Raw genomic sequence first — 7,938 nt, forward strand, 5'->3', positions numbered from 1 at the left:
CATAACTAGTATTTAAACCCGTGCAAAGCACGGATCCTAAAAGATTTTTTGCAAATATTTAACATGTTATTAAAATAAAGTATTTTTCTTTAGATATAAAGTATAGTGGTGGAAGTGAATCGAATAATTAATAAACAGTTTGGTTATTATTCGTCTAGATATATAGACCCGTGCAAAACACGGTTTCTAAAAGATTTTCACAACTTGATTGTAGACCTAAATGCAATTCCACAATCTAATCAAACTGTTTAAACCATAAGTATCAATTACCCGTGAATAATGAAATAAACCATTTAAACTCTCGAGCACATCCTTCTGTTTTGAATTGGTGGAAGATCCATTAGCAACTTCCTGTCCTTCAACATAGTTCTCCCACACCTCCAAGCGGAAAAGACTGTATATTAGCAGAAAACAAAGCAAGATAAATGAAGATTTGGAGAATATTTACTGATAGATTACCTTCAGTCTCTGCTATATTGCCGATTGTTCAGCCCGTGCAAGAAGGTGGGCATCTGGAATCCTGACTGAAGCGAAGGAATTTTGAAGCTTTGCCAATCCAGCTTGGAGAAGAGCCACGACCATATTTGTCTTAGACTCCCATAGAGAACCCAGGAAAGTGCCAGCTCTATCAACTGTTTCAACTTCAATCTGTGCAATAGAATTTAGAAAGTTTTTATATAGCATAGAGATTAAGTTAAAACAAACTAACAAATGCAGCATTAGCACCTCTACTTCCCGCTGCATTATCTTCCTTCTCATTAATGCAATAGCTTCATCTGAAAAGGGCTCATCTCGACCTGGGCACCTGACACCAGAGAATGTGAAAGCAATGCTGCAAGTTTCCTTGGGAATAAGAAATTTAAAACGATGTCCACTAAGGACATATTCAACCATAGCGGGAAGCCTTCTAATTTTTTGTAGAAATGGCAAGAAATCTATCGCTTTCTTTGCTGAAGCCTGAGTAAAATAAAAGATTTATATCATGCATACCAAAAAAACTAATTACCTCTCCTAGAGAAAAGTTACAGTTCCTACCGTGTCAGATAAAAATGGGTTATCATATGACCACATAAAATTGGATGCCCAACTGTTAGGTGATGGAGCTAACAAATAAAATGATGCAAATGAATACATACTGTTGCAAATAAAAAGTTGGCCTCAATGTTAGTGAAATAAATAATCAATTCAATGCAAGAGAATCATTAAAAAAAAGAACACACAATGCATTTAATTCATACTGCAATCGGTAAAATCACATTCAACACAACAATCAAAATAATGAAATTTCCCAAATGACAAAAACCCATTTGAGATTTGGATCCAATAACCAAAACCCATTTCTGAAAAAGTAGGATCCGAGAAAGAGAAGCCAATCCCAGTTGAGATCTCCACTCAAATGATAAGAATCTAATTAAATTTACCACAATTCTTATCAAAGGAGTCAGTGTGAAGGATCCCAGAGTATAAAGATCCATCCTTGACCTGAACCTCGACGGGCAAACCCACCATGCAAATGGCAACGTAGAGAAGATACTCATCGTCTCTCAGATTCTTGAAAACCATGATCTTATGCCCCTCTCTTTCTCTCTTTCTCATCAATGATTAAGGTTCAAGTGAAATTTCTTTCATTCTACTGGAAAATTTCGGCAATGGCGAGATCAAGATTAAGGTCTGCTCTCTGTGAAAATGGGGAATGTGTGTGTGTGAGAGAGAGAGAGAGAGAGAGAGAGAGAGAGAGAGAGAGAGAAAGAGAGAAAGGGAGAGAGAGCGTGGAGCGGTATGAGATGGGGGTGCGTCGGTGGGGTGGTTTTCGGGTGGGGTAGTTTTCTCTCTCTTGCAGACTCGGGAGTATTTTTAGGAGGTGGAAGTTATAATGGGAGGAGACCGGCGGAAGTTTAGGGAAAATAAGGCGGAAGAAATGTGGGAGTATAAAAAATGTGAATAAAAAAACTTGATTTACTGTTCATTTTAACTTTTTGATTGTTCTCCTTTAGTTTATAAGTAGTAAATAACAGAACATTTTCCAAGAGAATACTCACAACTATATGGGATAGCGTACAGCACTTTGTGGGTTGAAGAGGATGTAGTTGGCATTTTCTTAAACAAAGGATGGGCTTAAATTAGTCTAGAATGGTTAATATAAAAGTCACAAATTTAGTCAATGCACTCAGGATTGGGCATGTGGAGGTTGTTTGCCACTTTGTCCAACTTATGTGGTGTGGTATGCTGTGTTAACTACTTATTTGAGGAAACGATGGGCGGTTAAATTTGTTTTGCTAAAAATTACAACACATAGATGTAATACTTACAGTATAGGAATTCAAATTTTGGTTTAAGGAGTATTTGAATGAACGTGGAAGTTATTATTTCTTGTAAGTTGTAAAGACCTTGCAAACAAGCATTTATGTGCTGCTAATTATTTTGATCTTTTTAATTTTGGTTGACATCAAGCTGTTTCTGGCATAAAGTAAACTCGTTCATTTGCTTGCATCGGACTAGAATGGTGAACTAAAATGAGAGTGAGTTTGCTAATGTGAAGAATCTGAAGTTCAAGCTCATAATTCCAAAATAGTGGAGATACCGTTGGAAACATATAAGAAAAAATCGCAAGATCCTTGATTTCGCTTCTTTGACGACTCTTCAATTTTTTATGGAAATATGCTCTGATTAATCAAATACCTGACACTTCTTTCTTTATTTTTCTCTGTGTATGTGTGTGTTCATGCATGTGTGCTTTTAGTTTATGTGCAGATGTCAACTAGTTCGCTTTATATTGTCGGACATCTTCCTTTTATGTAGTGTTTGTATCATGTGATGCCATTTTTGAACACATTATTCCATTTGTGAGACTGCTTTGTTCACTGTAGTTAGTTTTTTTAAGCATCCTCATCATTCTAATACTGTAAACACACATAAATATATTTTTATTTTTCCAAATTCACTTGTTGGTTCTATGTCACAATGTCACTGTTGTGTTCCTGTTAACAAATACAACTACTATGCTAGTTGATAAACATATATTTAGCTTTTTTTTAATCGCGCCTTTGGCGCACAGGGGAATCGAACCCAGGCCCCCACGAGGGAGCGACTCGGCTTTGCCACGTAACCTACTGAGTTGCCCAACATATATCTAGTTTTGATTGCAGCATATTTATTGTGTACTCTTGAAGTTCATATGACTTGATATTTGGACAGGTTGGTCCTGTAAAGTTCTCTATGAGCGGGGTGCTTATAGGTACCTACATTAGGATATGGTTTTGTTTTTTTGCTTACTCTAGAATTATTCTACTGAGGAGCAAAATATTTTTCTTGGTTTTGTTCTCTGTGACGCCCCTGTTTTCACACATGACTGCAGTCCAAGGTGAACCCAGAGATGTCAAACTTATCATGCACCCACACTGTGCTACAACACGTTTCACCATCACAGTAATATCTCTCTAGTGGAATCAACAACAAGTGTAGGTAAAAAACAGGCAAAATAAAGAAAATAAATGCATTAGACATGATATATAAAGAGATATCTAATAAATATAATCATGTCTCAATTGAATAAACTATATACAACTGAAGTCTGAAATAAATATGAAGTATCTCAATCTGAGTCAACTGAAAATAAACTAAGACACACAATCTTTACAAGATGAAATATAAAGCTCTAAATGTCCGAAAAAAATATCAACTATAGTGGAGTCTCATCTACTAAAAAGATGTGACAGCGACTATGTTGGAAGTCCGTCATCCTACAACTCTCTGGAACTCTGAGCTGTTGCTTGAAAGGAATTGAAAAATAAAAAGAAAAACAACAAGAGCGTCAGAGCGCTACAACAAGATCATCTTCATCCGCCCCCAGGGGAAGGACTACTAGATGTGATGGAGGCTCTATCTATTAAGCATAGTCTACCTAGATCACTTACCCTGTATCTAAATAGAATTAATATTTAGAAACCTACAATACGAGACGTAGTACGTCGAGCGAAATAATCCAAATAAGGAAACCCTCATGTATATACTATATGTCTCAAATTGTAGATAACTAAATATCAATACCGAACTAAGAATAAACAATCTAAATAGAATTAATAATTAGAATTCACAATACGAAACTGGTACGTCGAGCGAAATAATCCAAACAAGAAACCCTCATGTATATACCATATGTCTCTAATTGTGAATCACTAATTATCAATTCCAAACTAGGAATAAAGGATAGCAATACAAGAAAGTAAAATTATCATAATATCAAACCATAAATATCTTCCACTATCTTTTGAAAGATAATGTAAACAACTATATATAATCCCGCGTACTTACAAGAGTAAATTACCTCGGTCATATTAACTCTGTGATGAGTCATGTTCATAATAGCGTCCACCAAGACTCAGGCTATCAAAATATTATCACAATGCAAATCCTTGTAAAGTTTATAATTCATCGCATTATCATGCGGGACAGACTACCAAATCGGCATCCTAAAAGTGTACATGGCTCATTAGTCTTATTGCATCAACGTGCGGGACGGACTACCAAATCAGGCATCCTAGGTATACGGCTCACAAGCCTCATCGCACCTCCGTGCGGGACGAATTACTAGATCAAACATCCTAAAACCCGACTCAATGGCTTGTACTAATGGTACATCGACGCACTATCCCAAGTAGTACTGAGTGGTGCTCATCAACGATATCCATATATGTATATAATGTTTAAATAACCTATATCCCAAGTGTGGTTAAAAACAATACCTGTAATAATTCTCTCCAGGATATCTGTATGTGCTACAACACTATTCATGTATGCTCATGATTGTACGTGTGTCATCATGCGGCTCGAACCCCATGCTCACGATCAAACGATGCAAAAATAACCACTCAAAAACAAAGAGAACACAGGTCGGTCAACCGCCCTTAGGGCGTCTGTCGACCGAAAGCATGCAACTATGCACACAATGTGCATCCTCAGTTCCTCACCAGTCGACCGGCTAATCTTTTTCAGTCGACTAGTCGATCGACCGACCAGAGAGGAAAACACAAGTTCATGTTTCTAATATTTTGTATTTTGTAACTTTATTTATAAATCTATTTTTATCAACACGAGACATATAACAAGATTAAATCTTTCATAATTACTTAACATGAATTAACTCATCATGATATAAACACTTGAAGAGGAAGAATTTTATATTCTATCTTCAACTGGAAAGGAAACGGGAGAGGAAGAATTTTATATTCTATCTCTCGGTGCTGAAAGAGGAAGAATTTTATATTCTATCTTCAGCTGGACAGGAAACTCGAGGTGGGATCTCCACCCCCAGAATCCGGAAGGATGAAACTAAGAGTGGGATCTCCACTCCGAGAATCGGAAAAAAAAAAAAAATCGGATCTCCCTAACGGTCGGAAGGTTTGATTACTCGATTTGAAAGTGGACCTCTCGTTCATTGGAGGAATCGAGAGGGGATTTTGGCTTTGGTCCTAATTGTAGGAAGGTTTGACCAGAAAGCAAAGGAATACGGGTAGCAAAGAGAGTGCCAACTCGTATTACCACTCAAAGGGAGACTTTAATGCTAGGTGGTTCTGACCTAACACGTTGAGTCTGAGAAACGCCAATGACGGGCGAATGAAAATGTTGGTGGATCCACTGTCGTTTAATTTGATCAGCGGATGGTTTGGTGAGGAAAGATTAACAACTTGAAATTTAATTAACATGTAATATGAAACAAGATTTAAACTTTTATTCATTTAACAGGGGTTAACTCATCATGATATAAACACTTGAATTAAACTAATTAGGGTTTAACATTCTAATTAATCAAATTTTCTCAAATAACCTAATTTATAAATATGGTTAAGTAAACATGATAAATTCTAAATATTAAACAGAAATAAATTTATTTAAACATGCTCATATCACTTAGGTATCATCAACCTAGGTTTAGACCTCTTTAATTAGCAAGAAAACTCAAATAACTATTAAAATAGGGTTTAAACATGATTTAAGCATAATTAACAAGTTAAAATAAAATTAAGTACAACTCTAATGATCATGATCATCAACTTAATATAAACAGCAACTAAATCTATAGATTTTCACATTGGTTTAAAGATTAACATCATAAACTAAGATTTTAAAACATTGGGTTAAGCTTAAATATAAGATTCATCAATTAAAAATCTTAAATCATGAATTAACTACAGGGAAAGGTGTGAAGAGAGATGATCTTTCCTCAAAAGTCGTGTTGAACTCCTAAACACGTGCGTGCAAGATCCCTCTTCACAAAAATCGCAAAATCGCGTATTCCTCTCGACAAACGCCTTAAGAACTCTCCCAAATCACACAAATTATAATTAGGGTTTGAGAGAGAGGAAGAGGGGCTACTAGGGTTTGGAATACTAATGAGAAGAAGTATTTTTCATGTGTAAACATGTATATATAAAACTGTAAACCCGAATCAAAACAGCAAAATAAGGTGATTTAAGATGAGTTGGAAAGATATTGATAATACCTACAACTTTTGTCTTTTGAGTGTTCACATATTTGAACTGTATCGGTGTGTAATGCATATATACTATTAACTGGTTATTTTTCCAGATTTCTTTTTTGTGCATGTTTAACCATTGTATACTCTCATATATACTCTTAATTGATCTCAAATTAATTGTTAGCATAATCATTCATTCATAAATGACAGTCAACATAATTAGTGCTCATTTATAAAATATAATTTATACTATTTTCCAAAATTCACAAAATTTTACATTCACCCCCCTTAAAAGAATTTTGTCCTCAAAATTTCGCAATCGTATCTTAGAGATTAATAATATGATAAAAACATGATGAGAGGATAATCCAGACAACGAAACCCTCTCGTACATATCTGGTACCATTAATCCCTAGATATGAAATATAAGCGATATATACACTTAACAATCTAGAATGTAAATACTCTCACTTAACCCCTAACTAAATGGAACTAGTACGTAAGGTGAAAAATCCAAACAAGGAACCTCCCATATATATACCATGTGTTCTGAATGATTAGGAGCTAAGTGTTAATACCCACATTCTAGCGTTAAATATAAATATGACCATATAATTAATCATAAACATAGACAAGTCATTCATAACTAAAATATTATCTGCTCTAACAAGTGCGGGTAGTCGTGACGCATATCCTCCTCGTGCTTCCAAGAAGTCTCTCCAGATCCTTTTCGGTTCCATTGAACTTTGGCTAAGGGTATCACTTTATTTCTAAGTCTTTTATCCTTCTTGGCAAGAATACGAACTGGGATATCAATGGTGGTCAAATCATTATGAAGCTCAATCTCTGGTACATCCAATACTAGCTGTTGCTCCTCATCGCGTAAATGAATCTTGAGCATCAAAATATAAAAAATGTTGTGTATACTTGACATCGATGTTGTAAGATCTAGCCGATACGAAATGGCTCCAATGTGCTCAACAATCCTAAACAGGCCAATATACATTAGGGTAAGCTTTCCCCATCTTTCAAATTGCTGAACTCCCTTTATCAGTAATACTTTCAATAAAACGTAGTTCTCAACCTGTAACTCTTGTAGTCACCACCTTTGATCTGCATAGCTCTTCTGTCGGCTCTGCACTGCAAGAATACCTTCCTGAATTAGTGCTACCTTCTCTGTAGTCTGTCTCACAAGCTCCGGTCCAAGCAATAAGCTGTCCACTAGTTCTGCCTAATTAATAGGTGATCTACAAGGCCTCCCGTATAACGCCTCATATGGTGTCATACCTATGGTCGCTTGATAACTGTTGTTATAAGCGAACTCAATCAATGGAATGTGATCCTCCCAACTACCCTGGAAATCAATAATACATGCCTGCAACATGTCTTCCAATACTTTGTTAGCTCTTTCTGTCTGCCCATCTGTTTGCGGGTGGAACACACTAGAATATGATAATTGGCTG

The 7,938-nt window shown here is 35.9% G+C and overlaps 1 long non-coding RNA gene across 1 annotated transcript; it reads right to left on the bottom strand.

Moving 5' to 3' along the window:
• LOC109843336 lies at positions 289-1,749 on the bottom strand. Its single transcript, XR_002247637.1, has 3 exons — positions 727-1,749; positions 460-648; positions 289-378 (listed from the first exon to the last, which is right to left on the bottom strand). It is a non-coding gene; the product is annotated as an uncharacterized LOC109843336 (long non-coding RNA).

This window comes from Asparagus officinalis, chromosome 5 (assembly GCF_001876935.1).
Source record: "Asparagus officinalis chromosome 5, Aspof.V1, whole genome shotgun sequence".
Lineage (NCBI taxonomy): Eukaryota > Viridiplantae > Streptophyta > Magnoliopsida > Asparagales > Asparagaceae > Asparagus > Asparagus officinalis.